At 39.0% G+C, this 22317-nt stretch overlaps 2 non-coding genes across 2 annotated transcripts; both read left to right on the top strand.

Annotated features, from left to right (window-relative positions):
* The first annotated feature begins 8162 nt into the window (after positions 1 to 8162).
* LOC148576996 (small nucleolar RNA R71) lies at positions 8163 to 8266 on the top strand. Its single transcript, XR_015903996.1, has one exon. It is a non-coding gene; the product is annotated as a small nucleolar RNA R71 (small nucleolar RNA).
* Positions 8267 to 16417: 8151 nt separating this feature from the next.
* LOC148576995 (small nucleolar RNA R71) lies at positions 16418 to 16525 on the top strand. Its single transcript, XR_015903250.1, has one exon. It is a non-coding gene; the product is annotated as a small nucleolar RNA R71 (small nucleolar RNA).
* Positions 16526 to 22317: the final 5792 nt, after the last annotated feature.

The following is a 22317-nucleotide window of genomic DNA, read 5'->3' as shown; positions in this document are numbered from 1 at the left end:
AATCCCACGGAGATTGTTGGTATGAAGCAAGCTATGGTCACCTTGCAAATCTCAGTTAGGCAGATATAAATTGATAATGAGGTTTTCGAAATTAATTAATAAAATAGGGATAGAAATACTTATGTAATTCATTGGTGAGAATTTCAGATAAGCGAATGGAGATGCTTTCGTTCCTCTGAACCTCTGCTTTCCTGCTATCTTCATCCAATCAGTCTTACTCCTTTCCATGGCTGGCTTTATGTGATACATCACCATTGTCAACGGCTACTTTCGGTCATCTCTCGGGAAAATGATCCAATGCCCTGTCACGGCATGGCTAATTGTCTGGAGGCATCACCTTTGTCAATGGCTTCATCTTATCCTCTCAGTGAAAATGATCAACGCACCCTGTCACGGTACGGCTATTCATCTGTCGGTTCTCGATCATGCTGGAATAGGATTTACTATCCTTTTGCGTCTGTCACTAACGCCCTGCAATCGCGAGTTTGGAGCTCGTCACAGTCATTCAATCATTGAATCCTACTCGGAATACCACAGAAAAGGTTTAGACCTTCCGAATTCTCTTGAATGCCGCCATCATTCTAGCTTACACCACGAAGATTCTGGTTAAGAGATCTAAGAGATACTCATTCAGTCGAAGGTAGAACGGAAGTGGTTGTCAGGCACGCGTTCATAGGGAATGATGATGATTGTCACGTTCATCACATTCAGGTTGAAGAGCGAATGGATATCTTAGAAGCAAAATAAGATGAATTGAATAGAAAACAGTAGTACTTTGCATTAATCTTTGAGGAACAGCAGAGCTCCACACCTTAATCTATGGAGTGTAGAAACTCTACCGTTAAAAATACATAAGTGAAAGGTCCAGGCATGGCCGAATGGCCAGCCCCTCTGATCTAAGAACCAGGCGTCCAAAGATAAAACTTAGGGTCTCCAAAGATGTCTAATACAATAGTAAAAGGTCCTATTTATAATAAACTAGTCACTAGGGTTTACATGAGTAAGTAATTGATGCATAAATCCACTTCCGGGGCCCACTTGGTGTGTGCTTGGGCTGAGCTTTGAGTGTTGCACGTGTAGAGGTCCTTCTTGGAGTTGAACGCCAGTATTTGTGCCAGTTTGGACGTTCAACTCTGGTTTTGGATCCTTTTCTGGCGCTGGACGCCAGAATTGGGCAGAGAGCTGGCGTTGAACGCCAGTTTGCGTCATCTAAACTTGGCCAAAGTATGGACTATTATACATTGCTGGAAAGCCCTGGATGTCTACTTTCCAACGCAATTGGAAGTGCGCCATTTCGTTCTGTAGCTCCAGAAAATCCATTTTCAGTGCAGGAAGGTCAGAATCCAACAGCATCAGCAGTCCTTTTTCAACCTCTGAATCTGATTTCTGCTCAAGTCCCTCAATTTCAGTCAGAAAATACCTGAAATCACAGAAAAACACACAATCTCATAGTAAAGTCCAGAAATGTGAATTTAACATAAAAAATAATGAAAACATCCCTAAAAGTAACTAGATCCTACTAAAAACATACTAAAAACAATGTCAAAAAGCGTATAAATTATCCGCTCATCACAACACCAAACTTAAATTGTTGCTTGTCCCCAAGCAACTGAAAATCAAATAGGATAAAAAGAAGAGAATATACTATAAATTCCAAACTATCAATGAAACATAGTTTCAATCAAATGAGCGGGACTTATAGCTTTTTGCCTCTTGAATAGTTTTGGCATCTCACTTTATCCATTGAGGTTCAGAATGATTGGCATCTATAGGAACTCAGAGTTGAGATAGTGTTATTGATTCTCCTAGTTCAGTATGATGATTCTTGAACACAGCTATTTCATGAGTCTTGGCCGTGGCCCTAAGCGCTTTGTTTTCCAGTATTACCACCAGATACATAAATGCCACAGACACATAATTGGGTGAACCTTTTTAGATTGTGACTCAGCTTTGCTAAAGTCCCCAATTAGAGGTGTCCAGGGTTCTTAAGCACACTCTTTTTTTTGCTTTGGACCTTGACTTTAATCGCTCAGTCTCAAGTTTTCACTTGACATCTACACGCCACAAGCACATAGTTAGGGACAGCTTGGTTTAGCCGCTTAGACCAGGATTTTATTCCTTTAGGCCCTCCTATCCACTGATGCTCAAAGCCTTGGGATCCTTTTTATTTGCCCTTGCCTTTTGGTTTTAAGGGTTATTGGCTTTTTGCTCTTGCCTCTTGGTTTTAAGAGCTTTGGCTTTTACTGCTTGCTTTTTCTTTTTCTTTCTATTTTTTTTTTCGCCTATTTTTTTTTCTGCAAGCTTTGTTCTTTGCTGCTTTTTCTTGCTTCAAGAATCATTTTTATGATTTTTCAGATTATCAAACAACATGTCTCCTAGTCATCATTCTTTCAAGAGCCAACATATTTAACATTCTTAAACAACAACTTCAAAAGACATATGCACGGTTCAAGCATACATTCAGAAAACAAGAAGCATTGTCACCTGGTGCACGAAATTGTGATGTCCAGGCTCAAACAATTCCTGGCAACGTGAGCAACTTGGTACGCGTAATCGTGATTACACTTTAATGATGTAAAATTCATGGCTCTTTCTTTCCCTAGCAATGGCGCCAAGAACATGGTGCCAATACCATGGTTCACAACTTCGATACAACTAACCAGCAAGTGCACTGGGTCGTCCAAGTAATACCTTACGTGAGTAAGGGTCGAATCCCACGGAGATTGTTGGTATGAATCAAGCTATGGTCACCTTGTAAATCTCAGTCAGGCAGATATAAAGTGATAATGGTGTTTTCGAATATTATATAATAAAATAGGGATAGAGATACTTATGTAATTCATTGGTAGGAATTTCAAATAAGCGAATGGAGATGCTTTCGTTCCTCTGAACCTCTGCTTTCCTGCTATCTTCATCCAGTCAGTCTTACTCCTTTCCATGGCTGGCTTTATGTGATACATCACCACTGTCAATGGCTACTTTCGGTCATCTCTCGGGAAAATAATCCAATGCCCTGTCACGGCACGGCTAATCGTCTGGAGGCATCACCCTTGTCAACGGCTTCATCTTATCCTCTCAGTGAATAATATGCTCACGCACCCTGTCACGGCATGGCTATTCATCTGTCGGTTCTCGATCATGCTGGAATAGGATTTACTATCCTTTTGCGTCTGTCACTAAGGCCATGCAATCGCGAGTTAGGAGCTCGTCACAGTCATTCAATCATTGAATCCTACTCGGAATACCACAGACAAGGTTTAGAACTTCCGGATTCTCTTGAATGCCGCCGTCATTCTAGCTTACGCCACGAAGATTCTAGTTAGGAGATCTAAGAGATACTCATTCTAGCTTATTTCATGTAGAACAGAAGTGTTTGTCAGGCACGCGTTCATAAGGGAGAAGGATGATGAGTGTCACACATAATCATCACCTTCATCACGTTCTTGGGTGCGAATGGATATCTTAGAAGCGAAATAAGAAGAATTGAATAGAAAACAGTAGTACTTTGCATTAATCTTTGAGGAACAGCAGAGCTCCACACCTTAATCTATGGAGTGTAGAAACTCTACCGTTGAAAATACATAAGTGAAAGTCCAGGCATGGCCAAGATGGCCAGCCCCTCTGATCTAAGAACCAGGCATCCAAAGATCAAAAGCTGATCAAAAGATACCTAATACAATAGTAAAAGGTCCTATTTATAATAAACTAGCTACTAGGGTTTACATGAGTAAGTAATTGATGCATAAATCCACTTCCTGGGCCCACTTGGTGTGTGTTTGGGCTGAGCCTGAGTGTTGCACGTGTAGAGGTCTTTCTTGGAGTTGAACGCCAGCTTTTGTGCCAGTTTGGGCGTTCAACTCTGGTTTTGGCTCCTTTTCTGGCGCTGGACGCCAGGTTTGGGTAGAAGGCTGGCGTTGAACGCCAGTTTACGTCGTCTATTCTTGGCCAAAGTATGGACTATTATATATTTCTGGAAAGCTCCGGATGTCTATTTTCCAACGCAATTAGAAGCGCGCCATTTCGAGTTCTGTAGATCCAGAAAATCTACTTTGAGTGCAGGGAGGTCAGAATCCAACAGCATCAGCAGTCCTTCTTCAACCTCTGAATCTGATTTTTGCTCAAGTCCCTCAATTTCAGCCAGAAAATACCTGAAATCACAGAAAAACACACAAACTCATAGTAAAGTCCAGAAATGTGAATTTAACATAAAAACTAATGAAAACATCCCTAAAAGTAACTAGATCCTACTAAAAACATACTAAAAACAATGTCAAAAAGCGTATAAATTATCCGCTCATCACAACACCAAACTTAAATTGTTGCTTGTCCCCAAGCAACTGAAAATCAAATAGGATAAAAAGAAGAGAATATACTATAAATTCCAAACTATCAATGAAACATAGCTGCAATCATATGAGCGGGACTTATAGCTTTTTGCCTCTTGAATAGTTTTGGCATCTCACTTTATCCAATGAGGTTCAGAATGATTGGCATCTATAAGAACTTCAGATTTCGAATAGTGTTATTGACTCTCCTAGTTCAGTATGATGATTCTTGAACACAGCTTCTTTATGAGTCTTGGCCGTGGCCCTAAGCACTTTGTTTTCCAGTATTACCACCGGATACATAAATGCCACAGACACATAATTGGGTGAACCTTTTCAGATTGTGACTCAGCTTTGCTAAAGTCCCCAATTAGAGGTGTCCAGGGTTCTTAAGCACACTCTTTTTTTGCTTTGGACCTTGACTTTAACCGCTCAGTCCCAAGTTTTCACTTGACACCTACACGCCACAAGCACATGATTAGGGACAGCTTGGTTTAGCCGCTTAGACCAGGATTTTATTCCTTTAGGCCCTCCTATCCACTGATGCTCAAAGCCTTGGGATCCTTTTTATTTGCCCTTGCCTTTTGGTTTTAAGGGTTATTGGCTTTTTCTGCTTGCTTTTTCTTTTTCTTTCTATTTTTTTTCGCCTATATTTTTTTTTCTGCAAGCTTTGTTCTTTGCTGCTTTTTCTTGCTTCAAGAATCATTTTTATGATTTTTCAGATAAATAACATGTCTCCTAGTCATCATTCTTTCAAGAGCCAACATATTTAACATTCTTAAACAACAACTTCAAATGACATATGCACTGTTTAATCATACATTCAGAAAACAAGAAGCATTGTCACCACATCAATATAATTAAGCTAAGTTCAAGGATAAATTCGAAACTCATGTACTTCTTGTTCTTTTGAATTAAAACATTTTTCATTTAAGAGAGGTGATGGATTCATAGGACATTCATAATTTAAGACAAAGTTACTAACTACTAATGATCATGTAATGAAGACACAAACACAGATAAGCACATAACATAGAAAACGAAAATAGAAGAAATAAGAACAAGGAATGAATCCACCTTAGTGATGGTGGCATTTCCTTCTTGAGGAACCAATGATGTCCTTGAGCTCTTCCATGTCTCTTCCTTGTCTTTATTGCTCCTCCTTCATTGCTTTTAGATCTTCTCTGATTTCATGAAGGATGATGGAGTGCTCTTGATGTTCCACCCTTAGTTGCTTCTAATAATTGTGTGGAAGAAAATGTATCCCCTGAGGTATCTCAGGGATCTCTTGATTTGCAGTCAAATGTTCTACCACTGAGCTATAGACCGTTGATGAAAGCTTTTGTCTTCCCTTTCCTCTTTCTAGAGGTTTCTCTGGCCTTAGGTGCCATCAATGGTTATGGAAAACACAAAAAAGCTATGCTTTTTCCACACCAAACTTAGAATGTTGCTCGCCCTCGAGTAAAAGAAGAAAGAATAGGAGAATAAGAAGAAGATATGGAGGATGGGAGTGTGTATTCGGCCATATGGGTGGGATTGGGTGGGAGAGAGATGTTGAATTTTGAAGGTAGTGGGTGTATGGATGTGAGTGGTAAATGGAAAACAGAAGGGATGATCATGAATGGAAAGAGAGATGATGAGGTAGGTGGGGATCCTGTAGGGTCCACAGATCCTGAGATGATCCTGTGGGGTCCACAGATCCTTAGGTGTCAAGGCATTTACATCCCTGCACCACTTTAGGCATGTAAAATGCCCTTGCACACAACTCTGGGCGTTCAGCGCCAGGTTGGTGCCCATTTTGGGCGTTCAACGCCCCTTTGCTGCCATTTCTGGCGTTGAACGCCAGAACCATGCTTGTTCTGGGCGTTCAGCGCCAGGATGCTGCCCATTCTGGGCATTCAGCGCCAGAACCATGCTCTGTTCTGGCGTTTGAATGCCAGACAGATGCTCCTCCAAGGTGTGATTTTTCTTCTGCTGTTTTTGATTCCGTTTTTGAAATTTTTTTGTTTGTTTTGTGACTCCATATGATCATGAACCTATAAAGACATATAACTAAGAAAAATATAGTTAGATAAATAAACATTGGGTTGCCTCCCAACAAGCGCTTCTTTAATGTCAATAGCTTGACAGTGGGCTCTCATGGAGCCTCACAGATGTGCAGAGCTTTGTTGAGACTCTCCAACACCAAACTTAGAGTTTGGATATGGGAGTTCAACACCAAACTTAGAGTTTGGTTGTGGCCTCCCAACACCAAACTTAGAGTTTGACTGTGGGGGCTCTGGTTGACTCTGCTTTGAGAGAAGCTTTTTCTGCTTCCTCTCCATGGTTGCAGAGGGAGATCCTTGAGTTTTAAACACAAGGGAGTCCTTATTCCATTGAAGGACTATTTCACCTCTGTCAACATCAATCACAGCTCTTGCTGTGGCCAGGAAAGGTCTTCCTAGGATGATGGATTCATCCTCTTCCTTTCCAGTATCCAGGACTATGAAATCAGCAGGGATGTAAAGGCCTTCAACCTTTACTAATACGTCCTCTACTTGTCCATAAGCCTGTTTTCTAGAGCTGTCTGCCATCTCTAATGAGATTTTAGCAGCTTGCACCCCATAGATTCCTAGTTTCTCTATTACAGAGAGGGGCATGAGGTTTATTCCTGAACCAAGGTCACACAGAGCCTTAAAGATCATGGTGCCTATGGTACAGGGTATTATGAACTTTCCAGGATCCTGTCTCTTCTGAGGCAATGTCAGTTGATCCAGATCACTTAGTTCATTGATGAACAAGGGAGGTTCAACTTCCCAAGTATCAATGCCAAATAATTTGGCATTCAGCTTCATGATTGCACCAAGAAACTTGGCAGTTTGCTCTTCAGTAACATCCTCATTCTCTTCAGAAGAGGAATACTCATCAGAGCTCATGAAGGACATAAGGAGGTTCAATGGAATCTCTATGGTCTCTAGATGAGTCTCAGATTCCTTTGGTTCTTCAGAGGGAAGCTCCTTATTGGTCACTGGACGTCCCAGGAGGTCTTCCTCCTTGGGATTCACGTCCTCCTCTCCCTCATTGGGTTCGGCCATTTTGCTTATGTCAATGGCCTTGCACTCTCCTTTTGGATTCTCTTCTGTATTGCTTGGGAGAGTACTGGGAGGGATTTCAGTGATCCTTTTACTCAGCTGGCCCACTTGTGCTTCCAAATTCCTAATGGAAGACCTTGTTTCATTCATGAAACTCACAGTGGCCTTAGATAGATCAGAGACTAGATTTGCTAAATTAGAAGCATTTTGTTCAGAGTTCTCTGTCTGTTGCTGAGTGGATGATGGAAAAGGTTTATTATTGTTAAACCTGTTTCTTCCACCATTATTAAAGCCTTGTTGAGGCTTTTGATCCTTCCATGAGAAATTTGGATGATTTCTCCATGATGAGTTATAGGTGTTTCCATAGGGTTCACCTAAGTAATTCACCTCTGCTATTGCAGGGTTCTTAGGATCATAAGCTTCTTCTTTAGAAGATGCCTCTTGAGTACTGTTGGATGCAGCTTGCATTCCATGCAGACTCTGAGAGATCATATTGACTTACTGAGTCAATATTTTATTCTTAGCCAATATGGCATTCAGAGTATCAACTTCAAGAACTCCCTTCTTCATAGGCGTCCCATTATTCACAGGATTCCTTTCAGAAGTGTACATGAACTGGTTATTAGCAACCATGTCAATGAGTTCTTGAGCTTCTGCAGGCGTTTTCTTTAGGTGAATGGATCCACCTGCAGAAGTGTCTAGTGACATCTTTGATAGCTCAGATAAACCATCATAGAATATATCCAGGATGGTCCATTCTAAAAGTATGTCAGAAGGACACTTTTTGGTCAACTGTTTGTATCTTTCCCAAGCTTCATAGAGGGATTCACCTTCTTTTTGTCTGAAGGTTTGAACATCAGCTCTAAGCTTGCTCAGCTTTTGAGGAGGAAAGTACTTGGCTAAGAAAGCCATGACCAGCTTATCCCAAGAGTTCAGGCTATCTTTAGGTTGAGAGTCCAACCATATTCTAGCTCTTTCTCTTACAGCAAAAGGGAAAAGCATGAGCTTGTAGACTTCAGGATCTACTCCATTAGTCTTAACAATATCACATATCTGCAAGAATTCAGTTAAGAACTGAAAAGGATCTTCAGATGGAAGTCCATGAAACTTGCAGTTCTGCTGCATCAGAGAAACTAATTGAGGTTTCAGCTCAAAGTTGTTTGCTCCAATGGCAGGAATGGAGATGCTTCTTCCATGTAAATTGGAATTAGGTGCAGTAAAGTCACCAAGCATCTTCCTTACATTATTATTATTTTCGGCTGCCATCTCCTTCTCCTGTTTGAAAATTTCTGAAAGGTTATCTCTAGATTGTTGTATTTTAGCTTCTCTTAATTTTTTCTTCAGAGTCCTTTCAGGTTCTGGATCTGCTTCCACAATAATGTTCTTATCCTTGCTCCTGCTCATATGACAAAGAAGAAGGCACAGAAAAGTAATAATAATAATGGAGATCCTTTATACCACAGTATAGGGATCCCTGTGTGAGTGGAAGAAGAGGGGGAGACAAAGAATGTAATATAATGGAAGAAACACAACTGTGAGGATGGAAGAGATGTGAGATGAGATGTTAGGATATGAATGAATAAATAGAATAAGATGGGAGAGAGAGAATTTTCGAAAAAAATATTTTTGAAAAAGAGTTAGTGATTTTTGAAAATAGTTTTTGAAAAAATGTTTGTATTTTTCGAAAATTAAGATTTAAAAATTAAATTAATTAATAAATTAAAAATAAATTTTGAAAAAGGGGGAAGATATTTTCAAAAAATGAGAGAAAAAGAGTTAGTTAGGTGGTTTTGAAAAAGTTAAGAAACAAACAAAAAGTTAGTTAGTTAGTTGAAACAAATTTTGAAAAGATAAGAAGTTAGGAAGTTAGAAAAGATATTTTGAAATCAATTTTGAAAAAGATAAGATAAGAAGATATTTTTGAAAAGATATGATCGAAATTAGTTTTTGAAAAAGATTTGATTTTTAAAATCACAATTAATGACTTGATTCACAAGAAATCACAAGATATGATTCTAGAACTTAAAGTTTGAATCTTTCTTAACAAGCAAGTAACAAACTTCAAATTTTTTAATCAAAACATTAATTGTTATTGTTATTTTCGAAAATTTGGTATAAAAATAAGAAAATGATTTTTGAAAAATATTTTTGGGATTTTCGAAAATAACTAAGAATTTTGAAAAAGATTTGATTTTTGGAAAAGATTTTGAAAAAGATAAGATTTTCAAATTGAAAATTTGATTTGACTCATGAGAAACAATTTGATTTTAAAAATTTTTGAAAAAGTCAATCCAAATTTTCGAATTTGATGAGAGAAAATGGGAAAGATATTTTTTTTTTTTATTTTTGAAATTTTTATGAAAAACATGAAAATTATGCAATGCATGAAATTTTTAGATCAAAACTATGAATGCATGCAAGGATGCTATGAATGTCAAGATGAACACCAAGAACACTATGAAGATCATGATGAACATCAAGAACACATTTTTGAAAAATTTTTAATGCAAAGAAAACATGCAAGACACCAAACATAGAATTCTTTAATGCTTAGACACTAAGAATTCAAGAATGCATATGAAAAACAAGAAAAGACACAAAACATAAAAACATCAAGATCAAACAAGAAGACTTACCAAGAACAACTTGAAGATTATGAAGAACACTATGAATGCATGATATTTTCGAAAAATGCAAGATGCATATGCAATTGACACCAAACTTATGATATGACTCAAGACTCAAACAAGAAACAGAAAAATATTTTTGATTTTTATGATTTTCTAATTTTTTTGGTAATTTTTTTTTCGAAAATTATATGAAAAAGGAAAATAAGGATTCCAAAATTTTTAATAAGAATTCCAGGAATCTTGCATTCTTAGTCTAAAGCTTCAGTCCAGGAATTAGACATGGTTCACTAGCCAGCCAAGCTTTCAATGAAAGCTTCGGTCCAAAACACTAGACACGGCCAATGGCCAGCCAAGCTTCAGCATGTAATTCAGACATGACACGCCTGACATACTCATTCCCAAAGGAATAGACATGGCTTTACAGCCAGCCAGGCTTCAACATGCTTCATGAAACACCAGAATTCATTCTTTAAAAATTTTGAATGAAATTTTTTAAAACATTTTTATTATTTTTTTTCGAAAACAGATGAGAAATTTCTGAAATATTTTTGAAAAAATTTTTTTTGAAAAGAAAATGAAAAGAAAGTTACCTAATCTGAGCAACAAGATGAACCGTCAGTTGTCCAAACTCAAACAATCCTCGGCAACGGCGCCAAAAACTTGGTGCACGAAATTGTGATGTCTAGGCTCAAACAATCCCCGGCAACGTGAGCAACTTGGTATGCGTAATCGTGATTACACTTTAATGATGTAAAATTCATGGCTCTTTCTTTCCCTGGCAATGGCGCCAAGAACATGGTGCCAATACCATGGTTCACAACTTCGATACAACTAACCAGCAAGTGCACTGGGTCGTCCAAGTAATACCTTACGTGAGTAAGGGTCGAATCCCACGGAGATTATTGGTATGAATCAAGCTATGGTCACCTTGTAAATCTCAGTCAGGCAGATATAAAGTGATAATGGTGTTTTCGAATATTATATAATAAAATAGGGATAGAGATACTTATGTAATTCATTGGTAGGAATTTCAGATAAGCGAATGGAGATGCTTTCGTTCTTCTGAACCTCTGCTTTCCTGCTATCTTCATCCAATCAGTCTTACTCCTTTCCATGGCTGGCTTTATGTGATACATCACCACTGTCAATGGCTACTTTCGGTCATCTCTCGGGAAAATGATCCAATGCCCTGTCACGGCACGGCTAATCGTCTAGAGGCATCACCCTTGTCAATAATATGCTCACGCACCCTGTCACGGCATGGTTATTCATCTGTCGGTTCTCGATCATGCTGGAATAGGATTTACTATCCTTTTGCGTCTGTCACTAAGGCCCTGCAATCGCGAGTTAGGAGCTCGTCACAGTCATTCAATCATTGAATCCTACTCGGAATACCACAGACAAGGTTTAGAACTTCCGGATTCTCTTGAATGCCGCCGTCATTCTAGCTTACGCCACAAAGATTCTAGTTAGGAGATCTAAGAGATACTCATTCTAGCTTATTTCATGTAGAACAGAAGTGTTTGTCAGGCACGCGTTCATAAGGGAGAAGGATGATGAGTGTCACACATAATCATCACCTTCATCACGTTCTTGGGTGCGAATGGATATCTTAGAAGCGAAATAAGAAGAATTGAATAGAAAACAGTAGTACTTTGCATTAATCTTTGAGGAACAGCAGAGCTCCACACCTTAATCTATGGAGTGTAGAAACTCTACCGTTGAAAATACATAAGTGAAAGTCCAGGCATGGCCGAGATGGCCAGCCCCTCTGATCTAAGAACCAGGCATCCAAAGATCAAAAGCTGATCAAAAGATACCTAATACAATAGTAAAAGGTCCTATTTATAATAAACTAGCTACTAGGGTTTACATGAGTAAGTAATTGATGCATAAATCCACTTCCTGGGCCCACTTGGTGTGTGTTTGGGATGAGCCTGAGTGTTGCACGTGTAGAGGTCTTTCTTGGAGTTGAACGCCAGCTTTTGTGCCAGTTTGGGCGTTCAACTCTGGTTTTGGCTCCTTTTCTGGCGCTGGACGCCAGGTTTGGGTAGAAGGCTGGCGTTGAACGCCAGTTTACGTCATCTATTCTTGGCCAAAGTATGGACTATTATATATTTCTGGAAAGCTCCGGATGTCTATTTTCCAACGCAATTAGAAGCGTGCCATTTCGAGTTTTGTAGCTCCAGAAAATCCACTTTGAGTGCAGGGAGGTCAGAATCCAACAGCATCAGCCGTCCTTCTTCAACCTCTGAATCTGATTTTTGCTCAAGTCCCTCAATTTCAGCCAGAAAATACCTGAAATCACAGAAAAACACACAAACTCATAGTAAAGTCCAGAAATGTGAATTTAACATAAAAACTAATGAAAACATCCCTAAAAGTAACTAGATCCTACTAAAAATATACTAAAAACAATGTCAAAAAGCGTATAAATTATCCGCTCATCATCACCACATCAATATAATTAAACTAAGTTCAAGGATAAATTCGAAACTCATGTACTTCTTGTTCTTTTGAATTAAAACATTTTTCATTTAAGAGAGGTGATGGATTCATAGGACATTTATAACTTTAAGACAAAGTTACAAACTACTAATGATCATGTAATGAAGACACAAACATGGATAAGCACATAACATAGAAAACGAAAAACAGAAGAAATAAGAACAAGGAATGAATCCACCTTAGTGATGGTGGCGTTTCCTTCTTGAGGAACCAATGATGTCCTTGAGCTCTTCTATGTCTCTTCCTTGTCTTTGTTGCTCCTCCCTCATTGCTTTTTGATCTTCTCTTATTTCATGAAGCATGATGGAGTGCTCTTGATGTTCCACCCTTAGTTGTCCCATATTGGAACTCAATTCTCCTAGGGAGGTGTTGATTTGCTCCCAATAGTTTTGTGGAAGAAAGTGCATTTGAGGCATCTCCGGGATCTCATGGTGATGAGCTTCATACGCCTCTTGAGCTCCATGAATGGGCTCTCTTGCTTGCTCCATCTTTTTCTTAGTGATGGGTTTGTCCTCTTTAATGAGGATATCTCCCTCTATGTCAATTCCAGCCGAATTGCATAGGTGGCAAATGAGGTGAGGAAAGGCTAACCTTGCCATAGTGGAGGACTTGTCAGCCACCTTGTAGAGTTCTTGAGGTATAATCTCATGAACTTCCACCTCTTCTCCAATCATGATGCTATGGATCATGATGGCCCGGTCTATAGTAACTTCAGACCGGTTGCTAGTGGGAATGATTGAGCATTGAATGAACTCCAACCATCCTCTAGCTACAGGCTTGAGGTCCAATCTTCTTAGTTGAACCGGCTTGCCTTTGGAGTCAATCTTCCATTGAGCTCCTTCCACGCATATGTCCATAAGGACTTGGTCCAACCTTTGATTAAAGTTGACCCTTCTAGTGTAGGGGCGTTCATCTCCTTGCATCATGGGCAAGTTAAACGCCAACCTCACATTCTCCGGACTAAAATCTAAGTATTTCCCCCGAACCATTGTAACATAGTTCTTTGGATCCGGGTTCTTACTTTGATCATGGTTCTTGGTGATCCATGCATTAGCATAGAACTCTTGAACCATTAGGATGACGACTTGTTGGATGGGATTTGTTAGAACTTCCCAACCTCTTCTTTGAATTTCATGTCGGATCTCCGGATACTCATTTCTTTTGAGTTTGAAAGGGACCTCGGGGATCACCTTCTTCTTGGCCACAACATCATAGAAGTGGTCTTGATGGGCTTTGGAGATGAACCTTTCCATCTCCCATGACTCGGATGTGGAAGCTTTTGTCTTCCCTTTCCCCTTTCTAGAGGATTCTCCGGTCTTAGGTGCCACCAATGGTAATGAAAAAACAAAAAGCTTATGCTTTTACCACACCAAACTTAGAATTTTGCTCGCCCTCGAGCAATAAAAGAAAGAATAGATGAAGAAGAAGAAGAAATGGAGGAGAGGGAGAGTGGGGAGTGTTTCGGCCAAGAAGGGTGTAGAGGGGTGTGTTGTGTGAATTTGATGAAGAATGGAGGGCTTTATATAGGGAAGGGAGGGGGGGGAAGGTTTCGGCCATATGGGTGGGTTTGGGTGGGAAATTGGTTTTGAATTTTTGAAGGTAGGTAGAGTTTATGAGGTAGGTTTATGGGGAAGAGTGGATGGATGTGAGTGGTGAAGAGGTTTTTGGGGAAGAGTGTTTATGGGGTTGTGTGAAAGAGAGTGGTGAGAAGAAGTAAGTGGAGGTAGGTGGGGATCCTGTGGGGTCCACAGATCCTGAGGTGTTCAAGGATTTACATCCCTGCACCCATTAGGCATGTAAAAATGCCTTTGCACACAACTCTGGGCGTTCAGCGCCAGGTTAATGGCCATTTTGGGCGTTCAACGCCCATTTGTGTGCCATTTCTGGCGTTGAATGCCAGAACCATGCCTGTTCTGGCGTTCAGCGCCCAGAAGCTGCCCATTTTGGGCGTTCAGCGCCAGAACCATGCTCTGTTCTGGCGCTGAACGCCAGACAGATGCTCCTCCAGGGTGTGATTTTTCTTCTGCTGTTTTTGATTCTGTTTTCAATTTTTATATTTATTTTGTGACTCCACATGATCATGAACCTACAAAGACATATAACTAAGAAAAAATAGAGTTAGATAAATAGAAATTGGATTGCCTCCCAACAAGCGCTTCTTTAATGTCAATAGCTTGACAGTGGGCTCTCATGGAGCCTCACAGATGTGCAGAGCTTTGTTGAGACTCTCCAACACCAAACTTAGAGTTTGGATATGGGAGTTCAACACCAAACTTAGAGTTTGGTTGTGGCCTCCTAACACCAAACCTAAAGTTTGACTGTGGGGGCTTTGGTTGACTCTGCTTTGAGAGAAGCTTTTCATGCTTCTTCTCCATGGTTGCAGAGAGAGATCCTTGAGTTTTAAACACAAGGGAGTCCTCATTCATTTGGAGGACTAATTCTCCTCTGTCAACATCAATCACAGCTCTTGCTGTGGCCAGGAAAGGTCTTCCTAGGATAATGGATTCATCCTCTTCCTTTCCAGTATCCAGGACTATGAAATCAGCAGGGATGTAAAGGCCCTCAACCTTTACTAACACGTCCTCTACTTGTCCATAAGCCTGTTTTCTTGAATTGTCTGCCATCTCTAATGAGATTTTAGCAGCTTGCACCCCATAGATTCCCAGTTTCTCTATTACAGAGAGGGGCATGAGGTTTATTCCTGAACCAAGGTCACATAGAGCCTTAAAGATCATGGTGCCTATGGTACAGGGTATTATGAACTTTCCAGGATCCCGTCTCTTCTGAGGCAATGTCAGTTGATCCAGATCACTTAGTTCATTGATGAACAAGGGAGGTTCAACTTCCCAAGTATCAATGCCAAATAATTTGGCATTCAGCTTCATGATTGCACCAAGAAACTTGGCAGTTTGCTTTTCAGTAACATCCTCATTCTCTTCAGAAGAGGAATACTCATCAGAGCTCATGAAGGGCATAAGGAGGTTCAATGGAATCTCTATGGTCTCTAGATGAGCCTCAGAGTCCTTTGGTTCTTCAGAGGGAAGCTCCTTATTGATCACTGGACGTCCCAGGAGGTCTTCCTCCTTGGGATTCACGTCCTCCACTCCCCTTGTAGGTTCGGCCATGGTGCTTATGTCAATGGCCTTGCACTCTCCTTTTGGGTTCTCTTCTGTATTTCTTGGGAGAGTACTGGGGAAATTTCAGTGATCCTTTTACTCAGCTGACCCACTTGTGCTTCCAAATTTCTAATGAAAGATCTTGTTTCATTCATGAAACTTACAGTGGCCTTGGACAGATCAGAGACTAAGTTTTCCAAATTAGAAGTATTTTGTTCAGAGTTCTCTGTCTGTTGCTGAGTGGATGATGGAAAAGGTTTATTATTGCTAAACCTGTTTCTTCCACCATTATTAAAGCCTTGTTGAGGCTTTTGATCCTTCCATGAGAAATTTGGATGATTTCTCCATGATCAGTTATAGGTGTTTCCATAAGGTTCACCTAAATAATTTACCTCTGCTATTGCAGGGTTTTCAGGATCATAAGCTTCTTCTTCAGAAGATGCCTCTTGAGTACTGTTGGATGCAGCTTGCATTCCATGCAGACTCTGAGAGATCATATTGACTTGCTGAGTCAATATTTTATTCTGAGCCAATATGGCATTCAGAGTATCAACTTCAAGAACTCCCTTCTTCATAGGCGTCCTATTGCTCACAGGATTCCTTTCAGAAGTGTACATGAACTGGTTATTAGCAACCATATCAATGAGTTTTTGAGCTTCTGCAGGCGTTTTCTTTAGGTGAATGGATCCACCTGCAGAAGTGTCCAGTGACATTTTTGATAGCTCAGATAAACCATCATAGAATATATCCAGGATGGTCCATTCTGAAAGCATGTCAGAAGGACACTTTTTGGTCAACTGTTTGTATCTTTCCCAAGCTTCATAGAGGGATTCACCTTCTTTCTGTCTGAAGGTTTGAACATCAGCTCTAAGCTTGCTCAGCTTTTGAGGAGGAAAGTACTTGGCTAAGAAAGCCGTGACCAGCTTATCCCAAGAGTTCAGGCTGTCTTTGGGTTGAGAATCCAACCATAATCTAGCTCTGTCTCTTACAGCAAAAGGGAAAAGCATGAGCCTGTAGACTTCAGGATCTACTCCATTAGTCTTAACAGTATCACATATCTGCAAGAATTCAGTTAGGAACTGAAAAGGATCTTCAGATGGAAGTCCATGAAACTTGCAGTTCTGCTGCATCAGAGAAACTAATTGAGGTTTCAGCTCAAAGTTGGTTGCTCCAATGGCAGGAATGGAGATGCTTCTTCCATGTAAATTGGAATTAGGTGCAGTAAAGTCACCAAGCATCTTCCTTACATTATTATTATTTTCGGCTGCGATCTCCTCTTCCTGTTCGAAAATTTTTGAAAGGTTATCTCTGGATTGTTGTAATTTGGCCTCTCTTAATTTTTTCTTCAGAGTCCTTTCAGGTTCTGGATCTGCTTCAACAAGAATATTCTTATCCTTGCTCCTGCTCATATGACAAAGAAGAGGGCACAGAAAAATAATAATAATAATAATATGGATCCTTTATACCACAGTATAGGGATCCCTGTGTGAGTAGAAGAAGAGGGGGAGACAATGAATGTGATGTAAAGAAAGAAACACAACTGTGAGGATGGCAGAGATGTGAGATGAGATGTTAGTAAATGAATAAATAAATAGAATAAGATGGGAGAGGGAGGATTTTCGAAAATAATTTTTGAAAAAGAGTTAGTGATTTTCGAAAATGGTTTTTGAAAAATGTTAGTATTTTTTTTCGAAAAAGTTTTAAAATCAAAAATAAAAAATATTTAGTTAATAAAAAAGAAATTTTTGAAAAAGAGGGAAGATATTTTCGAAAATTAGAGAGAGAGAGAGAGAGTTAGTTAGGTAGTTTTGAAAAAGTTAAGAAACAAACAAAAAGTTAGTTAATTAGTTGGAACAAATTTTGAAAAGATAAGAAGTTAGGAGGTTAGAAAAGATATTTTGAAACCAACTTTTTGAAAAAGGTAAGATAAGAAGATATTTTAGAAAGATATGATAGGAATTAGTTTTGAAAAAGATTTGATTTTTAAAATCACAATTAATGACTTGATTCACAAGAAATCACAAGATATGATTCTAGAACTCAAAGTTTGAATCTTTCTTAACAAGCAAGTAACAAACTTGAAATTTTTGAATCAAAACATTAATTGTTATTGTTATTTTCGAAAATTTGGTATAAAAATAAGAAAAATATTTTTGAAAAATAGTTTTGGAATTTTCGAAAATAACTAAGAATTTTGAAAAAGATTTGATTTTTGAAAAAGATTTTGAAAAAGATAAGATTTTCAAATTGAAAATTTGATTTGACTCATAAGAAACAACTTGATTTTAAAAAATTTTGAAAAAGTCAACTCAAATTTTCGAATTTGATGAGAGAAAAAGGGAAAGATATTTTTTTGATTTTTGAAATTTTTATGAAAAACATGAAAATTATGCAATGCATGAAATTTTAGATCAAAACATGTGATGCATGCAAGAATGCTATGAATGTCAAGATGAACACCAAGAACACTTTGAATGTCAAGATGAACATCATAGACACAATTTTGAAAAATTTTTAATGCAAGACACCAAACTTAGAATTCTTTAATGATTACGCACTAAGAATTCAAGAATGCATATGAAAAACAAGAAACGACACAAAACATGCAAATGCAAAGATCAAACAATATGACTTACCAAGAACAACTTGAAGATCATGAAGAACACCATGAATGCATGAAAATTTTCGAAAAATGCAAGATGCACATGCAATTGACACCAAACTTATAACATGACACAAGACTCAAACAAGAAACAGAAAAATATTTTTGATTTTTATGATTTTCTAATTTTTTTTTGGATTTTTTTCGAAAATTATATGAAAAAGAAAAAATAAGGATTCCAAAATTTTTAACATGAATTCCAGGAATCTTGCCATGTTTAGTCTAAAGCTTCAGTCCAGGAATTAGACATGGCTCACTAGCCAGCCAAGCTTTCAATCAAAGCTCCGGTCCAAAACACTAGACATGGCCAATGGCCAGCCAAGCTTCAGCATGTAATTCAGACATGACATGCCTGACATACCCTTCAGTCATGTAACAGCTGATGGTTGGAAGCCTCAATCCAAAAGAATTTAGACATGGCTTTACAGCCAGCCAGACTTCACATGCTTCATGAAACACTAGAATTCATTCCTTAAAAATTTTGAATAAATTTTTTTTTTCGAAAACAAAAGAAAAATTTTTGAAAGATTTTTGAAAAATTTTTGAAAAGAAAAAAAAAATTACCTAATCTGAGCAACAGGATGAACCGTTAGTTGTCCATACTCGAACAATCCCCGGCAACGGCGCCAAAAACTTGGTACGCGGAATCGTGATTACACTTTAATTATGTAAAATTCATCGCTCTTTCTTTCCCTGGCAATGGCTCCAAAAACGTGGTGCCAGTACCATGGTTCACAACTCCGTGTAACTGACCAGCAAGTGCACTGGGTCGTCCAAGTAATACCTTACGTGAGTAAGGGTCGAATCCCACGGAGATTGTTGGTATGAAGCAAGCTATGGTCACCTTGCAAATCTCAGTTAGGCAGATATAAATTGATAATGAGGTTTTCGAAATTAATTAATAAAATAGGGATAGAAATACTTATGTAATTCATTGGTGAGAATTTCAGATAAGCGAATGGAGATGCTTTCGTTCCTCTGAACCTCTGCTTTCCTGCTATCTTCATCCAATCAGTCTTACTCCTTTCCATGGCTGGCTTTATGTGATACATCACCATTGTCAACGGCTACTTTCGGTCATCTCTCGGGAAAATGATCCAATGCCCTGTCACGGCACGGCTAATCGTCTGGAGGCATCACCTTTGTCAATGGCTTCATCTTATCCTCTCAGTGAAAATGATCACCGCTCCCTGTCACGGCACGACTATTCATCTGTCGGTTCTCGATCATGCTGGAATAGGATTTACTATCCTTTTGCGTCTGTCACTAATGCCCTGCAATCGCGAGTTTGGAGCTCGTCACAGTCATTCAATCATTGAATCCTACTCAGAATACCACAGACAAGGTTTAGACCTTCCGGATTCTCTTGAATGCCGCCATCATTCTAGCTTACACCACGAAGATTCTGGTTAAGAGATCTAAGAGATACTCATTCAGTCGAAGGTAGAACGGAAGTGGTTGTCAAGCACGCGTTCATAGGGAATGATGATGATTGTCACGTTCATCACATTCAGGTTGAAGAGCGAATGAATATCTTAGAAGCGAAATAAGATGAATTGAATAGAAAATAGTAGTACTTTGCATTAATCTTTGAGGAACAGCAGAGCTCCACACCTTAATCTATGGAGTGTAGAAACTCTACCGTTAAAAATATATAAGTGAAAGGTCCAGGCATGGCCGAATGGCCAGCCCCTCTGATCTAAGAACCAGGCGTCCAAAGATAAAACTCAGGGTCTCCAAAGATGTCTAATACAATAGTAAAAGGTCCTATTTATAATAAACTAGTCACTAGGGTTTACATGAGTAAGTAATTGATGCATAAATCCACTTCCGGGGCCCACTTGGTGTGTTCTTGGGCTGAGCTTTGAGTGTTGCACGTGTAGAGGTCCTTCTTGGAGTTGAACGCCAGTATTTGTGCCAGTTTGGACGTTCAACTCTGGTTTTGGATCCTTTTCTGGCGCTGGACGCCAGAATTGGGCAGAGAGCTGGCGTTGAACGCCAGTTTGAGTCATCTAAACTTGGCCAAAGTATAGACTATTATACATTTTTGGAAATCCCTGGATGTCTACTTTCCAACGCAATTGGAAGCGCGCCATTTCGAGTTTTGTAGCTCCAGAAAATCCATTTTGAGTGCAGGGAGGTCAGAATCCAACAGCATCAGCAGTCCTTTTTCAACCTCTGAATCTGATTTCTGCTCAAGTCCCTCAATTTCAGTCAGAAAATACCTGAAATCACAGAAAAACACACAATCTCATAGTAAAGTCCAGAAATGTGAATTTAACATAAAAACTAATGAAAACATCCCTAAAAGTAACTAGATCCTACTAAAAACATACTAAAAATAATGTCAAAAAGCGTATAAATTATCCGCTCATCAATCCACTATAATGAAGAAGCCAACTCCCAACTTCAAAGGCAAGAACTCGACCTACTTCTAGAAATCCAAGAAAGAGCTCGGATCAGAGAAGAGGCATTAAAACGTCCAATGGCTTCGAGATACAATCAAAAGGTAGTGCCGCAAAGTTTTGCCGAGAATGACCTCATCCTAATCCGAAATGATATCGGAACACTCCACCTGGGGAAGGAAAGCTGGCAGCAAACTGGAAAGGACCCTACCGAGTCATAGAAGTACTTGGAAAGGGCTACTACAGACTGTCCGAACTCGACGGATGAGAGCTTCCTAGGTCATGGCACGCCTGCAACCTAAGAAGGTACTATAGTTAGGGATGATAAAGGATCTTAGGACAAGGCACACTCTTTTTCCTGAAAAAGTTTTTTACTGAGGTGCTAAGCCAAAGACCTACATGTTGCTCGACTTAGAGGTATAAAACCCCCACATGTATATATCTACATTTCCTTTTGAATAAAATTTGTTTAGATCTTCTACAAATTCTCAAGACACATTAATCTGAAATACTCATCGTCCGATTATAAAGCCACAGATCGGCAGAAAGTGAAAAACCAAATTCACTGCACAATCATGATAAAGACCAACAAAGATGAAAATCAAATTCATCAAAAGGTCGACCAAACGAGGATTAAAACTAATTTCTACAAAATCGGCAAAGATGAAAACAAAATGATGCAAGAAGTTATCGAAAGTGATCCATAGAAAGGACCTGACGAGGTCTTAATAAAATGGATTGCTAAAAAAATAACTTAAAGACTGGCCGACGTAAAGAAGTCAGACCAGTCACAATAATCAAAGTTATAAGAAGTAAATCCCTGGAAAGAGGTCTGGCCAGCCCTATAAAAGAGGATTACTATAACTTAGAAGGGCCTGACATGATGAAGTCGGCCCAAAACGTAGAGTTATAAAAGTAATCCCTGAAAGAGACCTGGCAAAGGTCCAACAAAGAGGATTACTAAAATAACTTAGAAGGGCCCGTCATGTTGAAGTCGGCCCAAAATGTAAAGTTATAAAAGTAATCCCTGAAAGAGACCTGACAAAGGTCCAAGAAAGAGGATTACTATAACTTAGAAGGGTCCGACATGATGAAGTCGGCCCAAAACACAAAGTTAATAAAGTAATCGCTGAAAGAGACCTGACAAAGGTCCAAGAAAGAGAATTACTAAAATAATTTAAAAGGGCCTGACATGGTGAAGTCAGCCCAAAATGTAAAGTTATAAAAGCAATACCTGAAAGAGACCTGACAAAGGTCCAAGAAAGAGGATTACTAAAATAACTTAGAAGGGCCCGACATGATGAAGTCGGCCCAAAATGTAAAGTTATAAAAGTAATCCCTGAAAGAGACCTGACAAAGGTCCAAGAAAGAGGATTACTAGAATAACTTATAAGGGCCCGACATGATGAATTCGGCCCAAAATGTAAAGTTATAAAAGTAATCCCTGAAAGAGACTGATGAGCAGATAATTTATACGCTTTTTGGCATTGTTTTTAGTATATTTTAGTTAGTTTTTATTATGTTTTTATTAGTTTTTAAATAAAAATCACATTTCTGGACTTTACTATGAGTTTGTGTGTTTTTCTGTGATTTCAGGTAT

The sequence above is a fragment of the Arachis ipaensis genome, chromosome B1 (assembly GCF_059453495.1).
Source record: "Arachis ipaensis isolate K30076 ecotype BB chromosome B1, ASM5945349v1, whole genome shotgun sequence".
Taxonomy (NCBI): Eukaryota; Viridiplantae; Streptophyta; class Magnoliopsida; order Fabales; family Fabaceae; genus Arachis; species Arachis ipaensis.
The sequence above is the reverse complement of the archived record's forward strand: the minus strand, read 5'-3'. Positions and strand labels throughout refer to the sequence as shown.